Source organism: Rhagoletis pomonella, unplaced genomic scaffold (genome assembly GCF_013731165.1).
Source record: "Rhagoletis pomonella isolate Grant_MI unplaced genomic scaffold, Rhpom_1.0 Rhpom_scaffold_00013, whole genome shotgun sequence".
NCBI lineage: Eukaryota > Metazoa > Arthropoda > Insecta > Diptera > Tephritidae > Rhagoletis > Rhagoletis pomonella.
This window is the reverse complement of record NW_023458567.1, coordinates 11,405,040-11,425,210: the sequence shown is the minus strand read 5'-3', so window position 1 is coordinate 11,425,210 and position 20,171 is coordinate 11,405,040. Positions and strand designations below refer to the sequence as shown.

General features: G+C 33.6%; 1 protein-coding gene across 1 annotated transcript in view; it reads right to left on the bottom strand.

The window, feature by feature from the left end:
- The window catches only part of LOC118748797 (1-phosphatidylinositol 4,5-bisphosphate phosphodiesterase), a gene marked incomplete at its 5' end in the record, with an annotated part of 178,199 nt that extends 158,028 nt beyond the window's left edge, over nt 1-20,171 (bottom strand). Inside the window, 1 exon segment of the mRNA XM_036483476.1 lies at nt 20,113-20,171.

The following is a 20,171-nucleotide window of genomic DNA, read 5'->3' as shown; positions in this document are numbered from 1 at the left end:
AAAAAAATTAGAGAGCTGCATCGATACGCCGGCTACACGCAATGGTAAATAGGCTTTAAGAAAATTAAGGTGCCATGAATGGCGCAAAAAAAGTACATACTTAGAAAAACGAAAGAGAACGCAATGTGCGTGGCCAAAGAAAAATGCCATTTAAATGCTCATTAAATAGTAAATGCACGTTTCACATGTGAAAAGCGGGCGCCTAAAAGCTGCTTAAAATACGTATAGTTAAGCGGTCATAGCTGCCTAAGGAGGCAAACAAAAGCATTTAGCGTGTTAAAGTGCGAAAAAAGAAAGAAGCAAACGCTATTTTTTGTCAGATTACTATCAGTCTAAAGCCTACTCATACATTATTTTAAGTCTACTTTTAGGCACACTTCAACTTCAAAGCAACTTGGCGGACAATTTAATAGTTTTTTCTTTTTATTCTCTAGCGCACACACTCGACAGCGGTGTGAAGGGCGCTTAAACACTGACGTATTTCCTTTGCCCTTCTGTTCCTAAGCTTTATATGCGCCTAGTTGCACACCTTTTTTTCGTTGTTGTCATCAGCCATCTTTCATCTTTCAATGTTGTTTTGCTACACACTTCCCTGTGGGGAAAATCTTTAGTTCCGAACTGGTGCGCTTCTAGTATATTTAGACCCAGTAGTGTCAATTGCCCCCCGCTGCATCGCTTTTTCGATAGTTCCGAACCAATTTTAAATTCGTGATCCTTAGATATAGTTTTCTAATGAAAAAAGTGAAATAAAATACTCTATAAAAGTACCATATTTCGTTGATTTTGAACTGGTGGAGATCTGGTTCGTTTTTGGCAATAAAGATCTATTACGTCACTAAAAATTTGGTTCACTAGTTCGCGGTTTCCCTACAGGGTTACTATAGCTATGTATGTTGATTGTAGCTGCTTACAAGCTGTAGGCTCCCAAGGGTAATGTCATTACGTTAATGTCCTGCCAAATGTGCTTAGCAGCTGCAAGATTAACAACGCAGGCACATATTTTGGTCGCTGTGGGAATGTAAAGAAAGAAGGTTACTTTACTTCGCTAAGATTATTTGATGTACTTCAGTTGTTGTAGCTAAAGAGTGTATCCTTTAAGGTGGATAGTCTGTTAGCTGAGTTTTACTTAAAAAAAATAAAAACTCACTTCCGCCTAAAAGTATGCTATGTACTTCGAAAATGTGCTTAAGATGATTTCAAGGCGTTACATCCATCAATTAGCCTTTTTGTTCTCAAAACGCGGAACTATGCGATTTTGGCACGACGAAAAGGAGAATTTTGGAAGTTCGAATAACACGCTGCAGCAAAATAGGCAAACAAAATATTTAAAAATATTAAATTCCAGCATCAAATTCTGATCTTTTTATTTCTTTTAGCGACTAAAATTATGCTTTGGTTTTAGTTAACTCCTGAATGAAAATTCTAACGTGCTTACCGCATGTTTATGAACTTTAAAGGGCTGCTTGTAGCTCTCAAGAAAACTAAAAATTCATAATGGGAAAGAAATTTTTTTCTATCAAAATTTCTTAAATCAGTTTGCAGTTCTCAAGTACTTCAACCAACAGAAATAATGAAAAATATTTCATGCGGTTTTCGACAGACGTAAAACTGGCCCTTGATAGTACATATGTTAAACATGTGTTGAAAAATATCGATTTATTTAAAAAAATTAATTTCCTGAGCTAACCACTTTTTTCAAATACACAGAAGAGTAAACACTTTTAAAACAACTAAAAATATGCAATGAATTTTTAGTTCTAAAGGTATGCTGCACTGTTTGCTCAAAAAGCAAGCATACTTTTCAAACGCACAACATGCGCCTAAATATATGCAATAATTTTACGAAGTACAAAAAATTTATAAGTGTACATTAAGTTGCCGTTATGTACCTAAATGCATGTTGTGACTTTAGCAGACAAAATTAGCTTTATTAAAAGCCTGTAAAAAACTTTTAAATTGTTAAATGACAAGAAGTATGCCAAACTGATGTAGAAAGTTTACAACAATGTAAACTATGAGCATGGTCTGCAGTTTCAAACTTCAAGCATTGGACAATATACATACATATCTGCACCAAATTTTTTTTTTGCTTCACCGAAAAATATGCAGCAATAAAACAATTGTGTTAGAAAGCTTTTAGTAAGTTAAGTATTTTAAATAAATAAATGTTAGTAAATTTTTAACAGTTAATTTGTTATGAAAGTATCAGGAGTAGACAATTGTCACATGGCTACGGAAAGTATGCAATATTTTCTGAGCGAATGTGGGTCCAAAAGTTCCCCTATTCTTCTCGAGCACTCTCAACTCATAAAGAAATTTAATTGTTTCTACTTCTAGAAGTCTTAAAATATAAAAAAAGATAACAATTTTTCAATAGCTATTTCTAAAAATATTTCGTAATTTCTACATAGAATTTCATAACCGAAATTCTAAACCCCATATTTTTATATTTGATGTGCTGCGATTTTTCACGAAATTAAAAAAACAATCTACCCAACCACGAATTTAAAATAAAAAATTTTATTTTTAAAATTTATTTTTTTTTTTAATTTTTCCGGAAATTCCATATTAAGATTTCTAAACCTTCAACAACTTTACAAGAGCTTCATTTTGTATGATATTTACTTTACTAACTATTTTTTAAATTGTTTTTTTTTTTTTAATGAAAATTCCATATTTTTAGATTATTAGAAAGGTAAAAAGTTTTAAAAAATAATTATTCATCAAAAATTTTAAGTTTTATTGCTTAGAAGCCAGAAAATTTAAAATATATATGAAAATATTGCCTACCTTTTACGTTAGGCTAGGCTAAGCTCGAAGGTGACGCCAAAACGATATCACATCAAGCTCTTTAGAACGAAGACAGCCATTACAACCTAACCCAACGCGCAAAAGTATGCAACCTTTCAGCAATTTTTTTTGCATATTTGTAGGCAGCCTCATTCGAAGCTACTAGTTTTTTTATTGTTTCAGACTCAGGACACAGACGATGTTCCTTGCACTGAGAGTGAAAAGCACACGCTTTATGCATGTTTCTGTAGATAAAAATTAGTTTTTAATTAAAATAATTAAATAGTATACCTAAGGTGACCAACCGTACTTCTTTCGGAAGTACAGTACTTCTTTTTTAGCTCTTGTACTTCGGACTTCGCAGTACTTCGTACTTCTTTGCAATATTTTGTGCTTCTGGTGCTGTACTACTCCGATCTTCTGGACGATCGTCACATAGTATGGGCGATGAATTCGTTCAAACCATCCAAGTCGCCGGAGACTGATAGCACCATAACTGCGCAGCTGTAAAGGAGGTGACGTGCAACTAGTTGGCTCCTATTTATGCGAAATGCGCGAGGACGGGCTACATACCCAAGGATTGGAGGATAGTCAGTGCTGCGTTCATCCCGAAGGCCGGAAAATGCTCTCATGTATCCCCTAGGGATTGTAGGCCTATAAGTCTGTCTTCGTTTTTGCTAAAAATGCTTGAGAGACTGATAGACCTGTACATAGGAAACGCGATTCCTCGTGGCTGTCTTTCAAGAGCTCAGTATGCTTATTGCAAGAAGAGAGCGGTGAATACCGCCCTCCACACATTGGTAAAGTGGTTAGAGGAAGCTTTCACGCATAAAGATTATGCAGTAGGGGCCTTTCTCGACATCGAGGGGCCTTCAACAATGTCACTCCAGAGGCAATAGTCGAATATATTCAAAATAAGGGGGTTGAAATTAACCTAATAAGGCTTATATACAGCTTACTTCGTGACAGAACTGTCGCGGCGGAAAGGGAGAGCGCTTGCACTCAGAGCAGAGTCAATAGGGGCACTACGCAAGGTGGTGTCCTCTCTCCCCTCCTCTCGATTGCAGTTATAAAGGACCTTCTAGAGGATCTTGAAAAAGCGAAAAGTTGATCTGGCTCAAGGTAACCTGAAATCCCAGCAAGACAGAACTTGTCTTATTTACCAGGCAGTACAAGATACCCGTGGTGGTCCTTCCCTCGAGTGGGGTGTTCGTCTGTGGCCGGCTCAAGTACTTAGGCTTGATTCTGGATAGGAAGCTGTCGTGAAAGCCTAACATTTAGGAAAATGTAAGAAAGGCGTCGGTTGCCTTGTACTGCTATAGGGGAGCTATCGGTAAGAGGCGAGGTCTCTCGCCCAAAGTAATTCATTAGCTCTATGAAGCCAGATTTAAGTCTATCTTGTTTCACGAAGCCCTTGCCTGGTGTAACTTACTAGAGAAGGTTATACTTGTATAACAACTGGAGTGTTTACAGCGGATCGCCCTAATCGGAATTAGAGGAGCATTAGGAACCATACCTACACTGGCTCTTAACGTCATGTTGAACACGGCGCCTGCGAATATTTCAGACAAAATTGTCACAGCAGAAACTGCTATTAGACTCAGAGAAACCGGGTGATAAAACTCTGGACTTCTGGAGGGCTTTGACCTCGGCCTGAACACATAGATTACAGCGCCTCCGAAATGGCTCCCAGAAGCTCCTGGAGGTTTCGGGAGGTTTTTTCTGTCAAAAACATTCCACCAAAGCTACGTTCAGGCTTCCGGACATCTGCAGTGTCTTTCAGGTGGAAATCATGAAGGAAGCGGTAGACTGAATGCTATAGGGTGTGATGGTGCTCTCAAAATCGGTAAAAAAAAATGTCAATCGCGTAAGACTACGAATTTGAACTGATCCCTTTTGTATCAGCTGTTAAGAGGAAGATGAGGTGGAATCATCTCCAGACTTTCTTTTAGACTGTCGTTTAGACTGTAGACTGGAAGCATTTTGGCTTGCACTTCTTAACTAACACTGCGCTTTCAGGGATTGAAATGACCCGCATTCGAATTATAGTAATCGGCTCGCAGCGTTTCGGTGACTAAATTAAGGATATCTGTTGAGTTTTTTCGTGGTATCACAAAGCACAATCTCTTAATTGTGGAAGTGTGTCCTTTGCTTGGGGAAACCACTTTAACCTAACCCAACCTAACCTATACTTCTTTGAGCTAAGAAACAGTTGGTCACATTACGTACACCCCACGTTGAGCGACAAAAAGTTAAAAGTATGCTACCAAAAGAATAACCTATTTTAGTCTACATAAATGCCAAGAAGTATGCACTAGAGGGTAGTTTTTTTTTTGATTTTTCGGATATCGAATTTTGAAATTTTCGCCCAACTTCACCTGATACAGCATTTTCCTCATCTACTATAGTCCGTAATAATTGCCTTAAATTAATGGAATTATAAATATAAAAAAGTTTAATAAGCTTATAAGAATACATTCCTACTTCCACTACCCATTGCATATGCAAGTGGCAGATTTTGCACACATACATACAAAGGAAGATACTCGCCCACTGGGAAAATAGGTAAGCACCTTGCGAGGTAAGCCATGTTTTCTTTCAGTTTTTAGTACCAAAATTGTCATCATGGCCAATGTCATCTACTAGTAAAGGGCAAAATGAACACCTCCGAAGACACATTACGTTGTCAGTTGCAAAATAACGTGCAGCCGAAGTTATTTCCAAGCACCGAACTACTCCGAGCGACTGCTCTGCATTACACGTAACTTACTTTGTAAAGCGGCTCAGAAGTATGTCTGATACCAAATGTACATTCTAAATTCCTACTTACATAAGGCGGCCATGCCTTTGTAAAAGTAAGGGACGATCGGCAGGGAAACGGTAATGACTTCCAGGTGAAAAGTAAGTTGCTAATAAGGTATTATTACGTGCTCCTAATTCCCACTGGGCGTGTTTACGTCCGTATGTGTATATGTGCACAGGTATCTTGCACTTCACATTATACATTATCGATTACTTAAGTATCTACTTAGAAGAGTCAAAGGCCCGACCATGAGCACAGGCCAACAAAGATGGAAAGAGCATTTATTTCTACCTGTAACTTCTAATAAGTATGTACGTATATTACTAACTACATACATGTAAACACATTACATTCACATGGTAAGCTAGCCAGATATCATTGCCTAGCTTTAGGCATACAAGCCAGCGCAAAATAAAAGTATAGAAACTAATCGAGCGCTCATAATTTCGCACAATTAAGCTACGCTCGAAGGCACTAAGTATGTACAAATATGTATGCTAGCGAAGTGAGATAAAGTTAGCAGTTGAAGGCGGATGCGCAATACCTTCGTTCATGGAGCACACAAACACATCAACCCATTCGCGTATATATTTTTTGCTGCTGGGGATAGGGTAATTTTCTACATGACCGCACTGCAAGGAGTATTTAGTACATTGAACCCATCCGCAAGCAGCTGTGGGGATGTTAATCATTCATTGTCCCGCACACAATTGCAAGTATGTATTTATGTACGAAGATGTAAATACTTACACGTATGTACAACCCTAATAGCAGGTGCACATTTACATTCGTTCATATATATTGTAGTTATTTGTTCTCCATAAACCCTTCTAGATATTTGGTGTTAAGCGGTAATTTTCACCCTTCCGACGTTCCTCTTTTTTTCAATTTATCCTTCTCCCGCAGGCTTTGGCTTTCTCTCCCTATGGTTCCGTTGCTGTCATAAGCGCCTTTTATTTATGATTTTCACACCCTCGTTTCGGTTTTTGTTTGCTGCTTTTCTCGCCCCCTTCTGCCCCTAATATCTTGCTGTGCAGTACTTTTCTCACTTAATGAACTCATTTCTACCCACTTACAAGCTGCGTCATTACTAAAGTTTACTAATTTACAATTTAATTACAAATGGCAAATCAACAAAGCTTTTCATACTTTTTTTTTGTTGTTGCAGCTGCTGCTTCACAGGAATAAAAGTGAAACATTAAAGACGTGTTAAAACATAAAAGGAGAACTACTAAAACATCACTCCAAGTGATTTATTGAATGGTAGGGCATAACAAATAAAAAAGGTAGTCTACCTACAGGCGCTAATGTCATTGCAAGGTCATAACTTGAATAGTTCGTTACGAATTTAAATGAAAGTTCTGCATCTGTTGTAATATCTAATATTTTCAAATTTACATAAAAATATATTTCAAAATACCTCGAAAATAAATTTTAAAACTTTAAACTTTGTAAATTTTTCGAAGAATTTAAATAGCGAATATAGCTATATTATTTTGCGAATTTTGCCTAGTTAAAAATACTCTTTAGCATTTCATTGTATGTTGAAATTAAAAAATATATATATTTACATAAACTATGTACTATACTGAAAAAAACTTATAAAAATTTACATTTATTTAGTCTTTAATACATTTTTCAACAACAAAAATACTAAAATACACACCATAACATAAAAAGTTTCCAAAATCTCAAGGCTGCAATATAATTTTCAAAACATTCGAAAAATTCAGTATGTAAAAAAAACTAACCCTTTACCAAAAACAAAAATGCAAAATAAACATACCATGAAATGTAAATGTTTTCGAATTTTTTTTTTAAAGTTTTGCAACAAAAAAACGCGAAATGAAAAAACGACTAAATTTAGCAAAGTCTAAAATTTCAAGGCTTCACCATAATTAAAAAATAACATCAAAACAAGCAAACAATTTAAATAAAGAATAAACATACCATGAAATGAAGAAAAAAAAATTTAAAACCTCAAGATTTTAACATAATTTGCAAAAAAAAAAAAGAATTTATTGCTTTTTTCAAAATGTTTTAATTATTGTAAAGTTTTTTTTTTAAACTTCAAGCGAAAAATCAGCCCGAATTTTATAATTTTTTTCTGAAATTATTCCTCGAATTTCGAAAACTATAAAAGTTTGCAATAGACAACCTAATCATTTTTAATAGACAGAATTTGTGTTTTCGTATTTAAAAACAGAATTGTGTGCTTGAAAAAGTAAAACTTTATTTAAAAAAAATTTTATTTTAAATAAAAAAGTCCGATTTTTTTTAGTATGTATCAACATTGCTTTAAAACCATTGCAAGCATTGCACAATAAAAAAAAAACCTTCTCAACGCAAAATAAAGTTAACGTAAATAAAATTTGCCAGCGACAATTCCGAGAATTTTTATCTGCAAAAAGTGTAAACATTACATATGTGTATAGATTAAAAAAGTCTAAAAAAATGTTAGGAATATAATAGACTGTAAGCCCAGCAGCTGCACCACCAGCTCGTCGCCATCGCCATAGCTTGAAGGCGGAAGTTGTGCTGACCCTACCTACACTCCACTATTTGTTTAAGCCCGATATTTGCTATGTGCTTTTATCAATTTCTATTATTTTTGTCTTCGTTTCGCATGCCACTTTGTAATTCAAGCTCGGCCATTGTCGATGTCGCCGCTAACTGCAAATAATTCAATGCCAGCCATTTGCCATTTATGTACTTGCAGTACTCGTATTTATGTTTGTGCATCTGAGACGCGTGAAAAACGTTCACAGAGAAGTGCGAACAACAAAAAGGGTACGAGCAGCAACAAGCGCAATGTTGCTTAGAGATTGTCAATGAAAGCATTGGCAGTAAGTAGCTCCTGTATCTAAGCTTCAGCTGTATCTACGACCATTAACTCGCAAATGGGTTTGTTTACTTGCACCTTTGTGTAGCCTTGGCGTCAGCAAGATGGGAATGAGGAAGAACAAAATATGGTCTAAAGTACCTACAATATTATACTTATTGTTGTTATTATTTCTATTGTTGTTGCTCTCTTATTGTTTCAACTATGTATGTACATACATACCGTCGCTGCTATGTACCCATTACTACTCCACATCAGGGCGTCAGCTGGCGGCAAATAATAAGTAATTCGATATTCATTTTTGTGTTGGCAAATTTGTAGTATGTAGTTGTTCCATGCACACGTTCCCTAATAAACGCTCCGCTCCACTTGCCGTCTCCACAGAATGCAAATACATACATAAATAACTAAAACAACAACACATTGCTAGCGTCATATGAAAAAATCTGCTCACCCTTCGCCCTTATTGCTCACTTGGCTTTGTTGGATTTTTATGACGCATTCAATATTAGATAAAGTGGTGATGTATGCATACATACATACTTTTGTACTTAATGGAACACATATTATGTACATATGTGCGTATAAGTAAAACCGCAAATAAATACATATATTTATTTATAAAACTACCACAAAAGGCAATAAAAATTTATGAATTATTGCTTCGGACTTTAGGTTCAAGTGCAGTGGATATGACTTCATAAAATTAAGTATTTATGTATATGCACATACAGTGACTCAAACAAGCGTTCACATGGTGATTTATCTTAAATATTCAAAACGAGTTATTACTACAAATCTTATTTATGATCCGAATGTCGAACTCCCGCGAGTTCCAATTGGCCAAATAAGTCTATGTATGTAGGTACATATATTAGATTTCTGTTGACCAATGACACCCACCCATTTTGAAATTGCCACCAACTATACCATACAGTTTCAACGACAGATTCACCATCGAGCTGGATCATTGTTGCCGCCAGGGAATTTATTTCATTGTTCCATTAACCGTGTTATGAAACGCCAGATCATTGGAGAATTTCAAGAACTTCTTCACGAACATAAATGGAAATGTGCCTTCTGAAGATCACCAAGCTACAAAAAATTAATTTTGGACGTGACGAAGTTCGCCGGGTCTGCTAGTTTCTTATACAAATTTGGTTCATGCTACAAGCAAACCCATATATGTACATATGTAAGTATATTAGGGTGGTCCAAAACAATGTTAAGTCGGAATTTTATTGCTCTCACCACCTAGGATTGTTCTTTACCAAAAAAATTATAACCCTGTTTTTTTTTTTTAATCAAAAAATATTTAGAAGTCGCTCAAAGCGCTCAAAGTTTTCAATGTATTTTATATGGACAGAAGAACAAATTTTCGTAGAAAGGGTATAGAATTCTTGAAAATTTGGATTTCTTGATACGAAAACTTTGTTTCTCTTCAGGAGGCCTTAAGTAATAATCCACAATTGTTTATTTAACCATTTTATATTACTAATTTGGTTTCAGTTATTTATAACTACTTTATTAAAATTTGCCTGACAAACACAGGCCTGTCTATTTGCAAAAAAAAATTAAAAATAATCATATAATTAGAAATAATCACATAATTAAATTTTGGTGAGGTTAAGATAGTTGCTCCCGCTGCGGGATGGGGTTGGACTATTATAGAGTTGGCATTTGTGAAACCTATAACAACATTGAGGTTTGGCAGGAGTTGACTGGCGTTGCCAGAGAGTTCCCCAAGATAGTCTTAGAAGACCGACTAAATATGTTTGAACCTCAGCGAAGCAAAGACTGTACAGCTTAGCAGAAAGTAGTGGAAAATAGTAGTTGCGGCTTAGTTAACCTAAAAAGGCCATTGACCGACCGCCGGGCGAGCGACAAAAGCCTTTCGTCTGCGAATCTGCTGGTTTTCGCTCAGCGCTCGCTGAACTGACGTGAAGGCCATCTGATCAAAAGTAGTCTAAAACTAATCACAGGTATATACTTCAACCACTGCCGCCATACAGTCTACTTGCCTCAACACTCGACATATTTTGGTCTCTCTCACTTTTGATCTGCATTAAGATTGCTTCATTTCTTTTAAGTCTGACAGCAAGAAGAGTCAGGCCTTTGAGATTTCTTGCCTTGTGCCCGAGGCGACATAGATTTAGCTAGTCGAAGGCGGGCAGCTGAATCGGCCTATTTGAATAAAAATGTGCGCGCCTTTGATTTTTTTATGAAGCCGAAGTTCCCAGCCCATCCCCAACAAGTGAAAGGACATGTAAAATAAATTGAAAATAATAACAAAGCTATCACTTTGCGACGAAAATAGCTCAAAAGCAAGCTAAACTCCGCAATCATATTACATACATACATACATAACCCCTCCCGGCCAATCCCTTGCAAAAGGTACAGTAGTAGTAGTGAAAATAATACATATTAGATAAACTTAAGCATAAATAAGTTCGCGTATGATAAGCTTAGCCAGAATAATAGACCCAAAAATTATGAAAAAATTACGTTAACCCTTTTAACAACATTGGCAGGATTCCAGATATGGCATGTGTATATATGCGTATGTGTTCGCACGTAAGTGAAAATTAATTTCAGATTTGCCTGCGTGTGTAGGCAAGTAAACGCCTGAAGAGCTAGTTAGAGCTGTATTTTATAAAGTTCTGGGGAATTTTCCTACGAATGATTATTTCACTGTGTGTGACAATAAAACTAATTTGCTAAATGGCACATAAATATGCAAAACATTCATGGGAAAAAGGACACTCCCTTAACTTGAAGTACATAGTGGGCAATTGATATGTGTCTGCCGCCAAAGCAAAGCAATTTGTATTGCTTGTAAGCGACACTATTGCCTTCTGTAGAGATAAAATGAACTGCCCATTCTCATTAAAACGTCTGCTTGACCTGCTCATATCGCCGTCTTATCATCCATCCCCTTTATAGCTCACCAATTCGCATAGAGGCCGCTTGATACCATAAATCATGATGCTAATGGATTTAAATTTAACCATTTGTGAATTGGTTGCAGGTGGTGATTAGTGGGGAGAAGAAGGTAAAAGAAAAAGTTTCCCAGCACCTTTTCTATAATGCGGAGAGTTATGTCTGTATAGTGGGCTATATAAGAGAAGAGTCCCAAATTGTACTAAATTAAGAGATAAACCCAGCGATGAGTTAATAATGAGGGGGATATAATGGTCGAAAATTACTACAAGTGGCAGGTGATTTATGGCCGCGAAGAATAGACTATTTGTTTATAAGAAAATATTTTGTTACGATAAAGAGTTAACTTTTTAGGTGAAAGCTCTTGCATCTGTAATTAAAAATGTCAAAGCTTTCGCTCAAAAATTAAAGATTTATAAATTTTACAGTTGAAAAATATGTTTCGAAAGAACTTCTGAAAATTATTTTTCCACTGAAATTGGATTTCTGTACTATTTAAAAAAAATCTAATTGGTTTCGTTTGTTACAAAAGCTTACATTTTGATTGAAAGCTATTCGTATTATGAAATCTTAAGTTATGCAGATTTCAAACTTAAATTGTGATTAAAAGCTCTTCACCTTCTTTATGAAAGCTTAAATCATGGCAATGTGAAATTACAATTTACACATAAACGTCAGAAGAACCCTTTTTTCCTGCTAGCATTTATTATTTATGAAGCTTAAATTGTAATTTGGTTTGTAATGAAAGCTCTCCAAACTCTCTGTGTAAGCTTAAATAATGCAAATTTGAAGAACAGAAGATTTTTTTTCGGCAACATTTCAGTCTCAAAGCCTTCATGTACATAAATATTAAATTCTTGCAAGCTTGTGTTCAATAATTTATTAACAAAGCGTTAGGCCAAACGTTTTTCAATGCCTTAGAATATTCGCAGCTTTAAATAAGTATGCAAAACAATTCTAATGAAAGTTAAATTTTTATTAGAATTCGATTTAGGAGTGAAAGCTCTTAAAATTTTTGCGACAGCTTAAGCAAATCAAGTTAATGGAAAGATGTAATTGAAGTGTCATAAATACTACGCAATTTTATTTTCATGTCAACATATGTAGCTGAAAGCTTTCATACAAATATAAAGTTTCTCCAAGTTTAAATTAGACAGTAATACTTTAACAAAGCGAAGGTTGAAGGTTTCAACCCCGGCTCGAAATACCTATTTAATGAGAAAAAAGCATGTAAAACGCTTGTTTGTATGTATATAAGATTTTAATTTTATTTTACCCCTTTTATTAAAACCACAGTAAACCTGAACTTACAATTTACTGATAGGAAATACTAGAAGAAGCTCACCACTCAAAGCTTGGCAAAATGACTTTCAAATCACTGGTACAAGGAAGAGTGTATGTTAAACGGAAAGCTCAGAGCCCCTCCGAATGACCTTTTTCTCAGCTAAATAAGTAAAGTATGTAAGAAAGACTCTGAAAGCTTTGATGCTCTGTCGAGTGATCGTAAAAGCTCAAGCGCAATGTAGAGGTACTTTTTAAATAACAGAATATCTGAAAAACAGCTTTAAAAGCTTCTACGTTTTTTTTTTTCAAAGCACAAATGCGCCGTAAAATGTAAATGCAATTACATTTTTAGGGATACCTTGAAAGCATTCGCCTCCGATCACCATTAAAGCTTTAAAGCTTTTAGTAAAGCGCAGAAGCTTAATAAATTTAACAACGTCTATAAAACCTCAGTAAATCTTTTAAAAGAGCTTAAATAGATATTTGAAAACAATACATGTTTCTTAAGCGTGAAATTATATTGAAACATATTTTATAAAAATCTACTTAGCAGTACTTTCACGCAAGTACATGACACGTTAATCCCTAAAAATATGCTGCTCCTCTGACCACTACAATAAAACTTTTTTCGGCATAATCCGTTAACAATACTGGTAGGTATTTAACATTCTTGTTTGCTTTTTCTCTTCTTCTTATTTTTATTTTATTTTTATTTTTTCGAGGAAACGTCACATATGTGCGTATGCATGTACATCCGTCAACACAATGTCCCTGACATAATACCACATACAATATATCATTTTACATACGATAAATTATTCGATAGGCGGGTACTGGGTGAAAAAAGCACAAACACAAAAACCAAAATTCGACAGCAAATGATAACATGGACCACAAAAGCAGCAAAAAATTGCTATAAAACAATACAAAAAAATTCCCTTAAAACTTTCTTCATCCAACCAACACAAACCAGCTACTGGCTATTTAAGGCAGCGAAAAAATTAAATTTATTACCTCCCCCTGAAATTTAGTAAAAAAAAATTGATTTCAGAAGGGCTGTGTGTTAGTCGATATATTTAAAGGAAAAATGTGTGGAAACTGTTGCCAGTGGCCATAAAAGGCGTTATTGCAAATAATGATTAAATGGCATAAACTTTAATTTATTGCTGCCACAGAGTGAAAAACTAAAACGCCAATAAAAAAAAGGACCGTCAGTAACAAGCACAAAGTCACAATAAAAGGGAAAATAAATTAATAATACGCGCGTGAAACTCAACGAAGGCACTCAAACTGTCAATGTCAGGCGAAAAAAACAGTGATAAACGTAAGAGAAAACTACAGCGTTGTGGGATAAAAAACACACAGCCTGAAAATGATATGCAAAGTTGGAGAGCTTTGTTTTTTTGCTAGTAATTTTGTCAACAAAAGTTTGCTCTTGTTATGTGTTTATATTGACCGCCTTTTTTCGATTTTGCTTGGCCTTTTGTGTAAATTTGTTGAAATGGTGAGTTGGAAAAAACGACAAAATGGAGGCTCTTCTAAAGCCCCTTGCAGGAGAAATTTGTAAAAAATAGTTTGCTTTGCGACTTAACTGAGTGCATTTTAAATTTAAATGGAATCTTCAAAAACTTTTTATACTTTTAAAAATTGTCTGCGTGATAAAAAACAAAAACCTCTCATAGATATTTAAAGCTTTAAATTTTGGAAACTGATCCGTTGAAAATTACTATGAAGGCCTAAAACTCTCGGAAACTATTACGGTGTGCTTAAAACAGTGATGGGCACGCGACTATACAAAATTTATAGAAAGCTTAAAAGTGTCTTGCCCGCGGGCAAGGCGGTGCCCCTCATCAGTTTAAACTAAAAATTCCGGTGGCTAACTTCGTTGCATGTCGAGTCATTTTAAACTTTCGCAAGGTATACTGCGGGAGATGCTTTGTAACGCTTTCTATCAATGTTATATAGACCAGTGATGCTCAGAGAGAGCTTTTACTCTGTGCGCGTGCATATAAAATCTACATAGAGCTTTCAAGAGTTCCGCCCGCTGGCGCTGTTTTGGGCATCACTGATATAGACGCACAACACAGAGCAAAAGATCGTTATATGGACGCACACTTAGCAAGAGCTCTCTCTGAACGTCACTAATATAAATATTAACCAAAACACATCCCGGCCTAAAACTATTTTAAGCTTGTGATGAAAACTTCAGAGCGCTCTCGGACATTTTTTATATAAACAGCTAAAAGCTCATATGTATAAAAACTTAAGCTCGAATAAATTTAGATCCTTCAACATCGACATTCGCATTAAACAACTAAATTTGATAATTGAACTTAACTGAAAAGTAATAGTAAAGAAATTTGCATCCAAATTCATAAAAAACAAAATAGATTTCAAATGCTTTGTAAATAGGAAATTTTTTCGAAAATGTCTCTTTAAAAGACTTTTTAATCCTATTTTATTTATTTTTTTTTAGTAAGGCCACTAAGTTTTAAGACTTAAATATAACTCCTATAAATAATAGCGGCGAAATAGAACTTATGTAAATTGCAAAAGTTTACTTTCCAGAATTTTATAAATAAATAGAGATTTCATAAATAAAATATAGAAATAAATAAATTTAAATATTTTTTTAATCATAACTCTCAAAATGGTTTTTTCTAAAAATGTATCAAAAGTAAAAAAAAAATAACATAATTTTATGCAAAAAAGTCTAAATTTAAGAAAATACGAAAATTGTAGGAAAATTAAATTATTTAACCAATGAATTACATTTTTTTAGAATTATTTCTTTATCCTTAAAATCCCGGTAAAATATAATTTAAATAAAAAAGTAATTTCACTTTTAAATAATTTTTAAATTCTATATTAATCATAAAAACATTAAAGACTAAAAAATAAAAAAAAATCTATTTAAAATTTTTAGCAAATCTTAATAAAACAATGATGAAGCAGTTATTTTTGGAAAATATGTATGGCAAGATGAAATTTTATGCGAAAGAGAAGCAAGATACAAGAAAGAATAAGAAAACAAATAAATTTTAATTTCTTTCTAAGTGCCATTTCTATTAAAAAAAACAACTTGACGAAACGAAATTTATGTAAATTAAAAGCATACATTTTTTAAATTTTACAATAATGGAGTACAAATATATACGAAGTTTTTATTTAAACTATTATGCTTATAAACATTTTTTTACAAAATTTATAACAAAGATTTGTAAAAAATGTCAACATTTTTAAAAAATTTTCATTTTTTTGCTCACAATTTTTAAGTTGTTTTTTTAATCATAATTTTTCCTTCCTCATATTTTTAATCCGTAGCGTAATAAAATTTACGTTGTATATAAGTTAAAAAATTTTCTTAAATCATAAAAAATTAAAAAATATTTAAAAATAAGATTTAAATTTAGAACTTTTGTAAATCGTGACTTTTGTCCGATTAGTTTTCTAAAACCCTAGTAAAAATTAAAAACTAAACGATTATTTTAGAAATTATGTTGCAACAAAATTGTATTCAGAAGATAAATAAAACTAAAAAATGACAACAAAATTTGCAAAAACAATTTTTAAACTAGCATGGATTTTTCTACCAAAGAATGTTGCCATGTATTGCCCTCTTCGCACAAACAGCAAGAGGGGGAAAATGAGAAGCCAAGATTTTTTCTACAAAATAAAACGCGATATAAAATTTGAACTTTTTATAATTTTGAATTCCCGATTTGTTACAAACCTACTAAAACTAAATTTTTATTAATTAAATAATTTTACTCTTTAGTATTTTTGATGTTTCAATGAATCATAAAAAAATAAAAAAGACTACAAGATAATTTAAAATTTTTTCTTTAATTTTTTTTTTAAAACTTGTTTTTCTAAAAGTTTACTTACGTAAAAAAAAAATTTTTGAAAAAATTTTTTCAATTTTCATTAGAACAAAATTTGTAGAAATAGACACTTAATTTTTTCAACTCATACATTTTCTTTTTTATAATTTTTCTTATCCCATTTTCAAAGTCCTTGAGAAATTATATTTATTTGAATAAAAAAAAAACGGTTTCAAGATATTTTAATAGATTCTTGTATCATAAAAATAAAAAAGGAAAAAACTAAGTTTTAATTTTTTATTTAAATTGCTTGTAAAATGTTCCTTCTAATTACGTTCCAAAAATTAAGAATTTGTTTTCCTTTTTTTAAATTTTTATATAGAAGAGCAACAAAATTTAAAATACAACCAGGAAATTTAAAAACTTAAAAACACCCTCGCTCTGGTACCCCCAACTCTTCGCGCTTTTATAATATTCGTACCTTAGGCCAGAGCTCTCAAGCTAGTACACCATCCACGTTCATGAAGAGAAAAAGGCCACCACCGCCCCCAGCCGTAAGCTAATTATGTATGTAAATAAGACGCCAAAAGGAAACGCACTTACCGCTACAAGTAAATATAGAGAGGGGAGAGAGGAGAAAGAAAGAAGTGCACTTTGTCGCCTATCTGGGCAATCTGGCATTTTTCTGACATTCATCATCTAGCGCCACTTTTTTGGCACAATTTTCATTCGAATGCAATCTGGCTGACATGCATACATACAAATGTACATATTTTTCTTTGAAATTTCTTGAATATTTTACTTAATGATTTTAATTTTTAATATACATATTTTGGTTTTTCTTTTTTATTCTCAACAAATTTCAAACATTGATCTTCCACTTTACTTTGCGCTCTGCTTGTTACATTTCATTTAATGCTATCTCGCTTGGCCGTCTGCTGTCAGTTTCATTTTCGTTGTTGTCTATCAGCGTGGCATTTAGCATGCTTGCACAACATCACAAAACAGCACAAAATATGCAAAAAAAAGCCTGTGGAAAAAATAACAAAAACCGTTAATAAATAACAACCAAATGGAAAACAATTTACAGCCAAACGTCACCATTCAACAAATGTCAGAGCGCAGTCATCAAAGCGGTAAAGCGACGCGCTGACAGTTGCGCTCATATTGAAAGCGTTGCAGTACTATGAGTATAAAAAAGTCTTGTAAGGTACTCATTCGGCAAATCATTAACTCACCGGCGCTCACACAGACTCACGCGCTCACGTCCTCACCCACTTGTACGCTTTGTTTAAATTTGCCGTTAGTATGCTTGAGGCGATCAGCATTGTTATTTTTTCCTTTACATTGTATTTAGTTGACAGTTGTGTTTTATAGTTTTCTTTACTTTTTTTTTTGTTAACGTTCTAATAGACACTGTGTCCATAAAAGCAACGTGTAAATAAACGAAGTTTGCTGAAGCAAAGAACTGTTGGAAGTGGAATTAAAAATTTATTTTGAGCGATGCCTTGACTGCTACTACAGCTGAGGAATGAATACTGCTTTTGGGCGCTATAAGCGAGTATGATAGGATATGTCCAAGATTTTCAAACTGATGCCTCTCTCCCTCTCTGTAAAGACACAGACCAAGTGTGTACCAGGCTACTAAGTTTCGTACCTTAAAGCACGAAAGTACCCATAAATAACATATCTATGCGAAAGAGTTACAACAGATGCAGAAATGTTGCAAACTACTCACTTTGAAGTATTATATTGAGTGTCAAAAAACTTACAATAAACACGAAAACACATACAAATAGCGCCTGATATGTATGTATAACACTTTGTATAACAGTTTTTCTAATAGTATTTTTATTAAGTGCTAAGATTTGTATAACAGTTTTTTTCAAAAAATTTTCAGTTGTAATAAGTTTCGACGAACACGAATGCGCACAAAATGCCTGAAATCATTCACTGATATGCTTTCTTTTGCATTTATTGACTTGCATAACATTTTGTAAAACAGTTTTTTTCAGTTAATCTACGAATTATTCATTCCGTCGAACACGGAAGTGCAACAAATGCCTGCAATCGTTCACTGGTATGTGCGATATTGCATTTAGCGACTTGTATAACAGTTTTGTCGGTTGAGCGTTAATTTTCTTTGCGAAAAACTACGGCAGAAGCACAAATGTTCTAAATGTATTATTATTTTCAGCTAAGGAACAATCACTTATATTGCATTTTATGACTGTTTGTGTAACAATTTGAGATTTTTTGCTCCATCTGTGGCCTTTTGCTACTGAAAAAACCTATAATGCCCAAAACTATGCGTATATGTCTTAAATTTCCATTCTAAGGATGTGTTAACAGTATCTACAAATAAAATGTTGTTTTTGCCTCTCAAAAAAAAAAACTTTGACGACCACTATAGCCTCACAGATGCTTAAAAAATTCTATTTATAAGTGCTATATTCCATATCACGATGTGTATAACAGTGTTTATAAGAGCTGTTTCGATTAAGCTGCCTTTTTCACGTTTGAAAGAATCATAGCAAACACAAAAGATGCACGGATGCATGCATTTTCATTCATTTCCTAGTGTTATATTACATTGTATGATGTGTATAACAGTTTTAAAGTTTGTGTAAAGATTTTTTTGTTTCCCATTTTTCGACTCATTTAATCCTATGGGCAACGGAAGATGCATAAATGCAGTAAAATTTCACTTATATTCTGTGTATAAGAGTTTGTATAACAGTTTTTTAGATTAGCTTGTTTATTTTTGTTGCTTACAATCACTTAGCAGGATAGATGCATAATTGACTAAAGCTTTCACTTAAACGATATGTATAACAGATTTTACAGCAGTTCAATCTGTTGCTCTTGGTTCTGTTAAACTTAAGATATTGTCTTTTGGGGTGTATATAACAGTTTTTATAAGAATTGCCTCGATTAATTTGTACTTGCTTCCTCCAAAGGTTTTTAACGAAAACATAAAAATCATGTATTCAAGAATCCTCATCTTCAATCTATCGTATGATATTAAAGCGAGTCTTTATAACAGTTTTTATAAACAAATTTGCTCGCTTTTAATTTTTTTGCTTATTAGAAACTCATAAAGATGCATAAATGCCCAAAACTTTCACTTACATATATGATAAGTATAACAGTTTCTATAAATTTTGAAATTTTGAAAGATGCTTAAATGCATGCTTTATAAATGTTCCTAAATTCATAAGGTATCTAGTTATATAATCAGTATAACAGTTTGTATAACAGTTCCTTCGGCTAATCTCGCTTCTTAAAAACTAATATCGACTATTTTAGATGCATAAATTACTAAAACTTTCTACGCAAAGAGTTCCATTCTACGTTATAACGTAGTATAACAGTTTTTCTGCGGTTTTTTAATTCTACCAGAGGCATTATAATCACTAAAGTTGCACAAAAGCCAGAAACTTTCCAATTTTATGATTTGTATAACAGATTGTATAACATTTTTTTTCGCGAAATATATGTGTGCATATCATTAATTATAATTATATATTGAGGTCATTGAAGCCTAAAAAACTTTGCGCATAGCAACCAGAAATTGGTAGCTTGTATAACAGTTTTCACATTTTACTAGTAAAAAAAAACAATCTTACCTCTTTTTATGCTCGCTGAAAGTCACGTTGCTGTCAGCAACACTGCTGCTGGTCTGCTT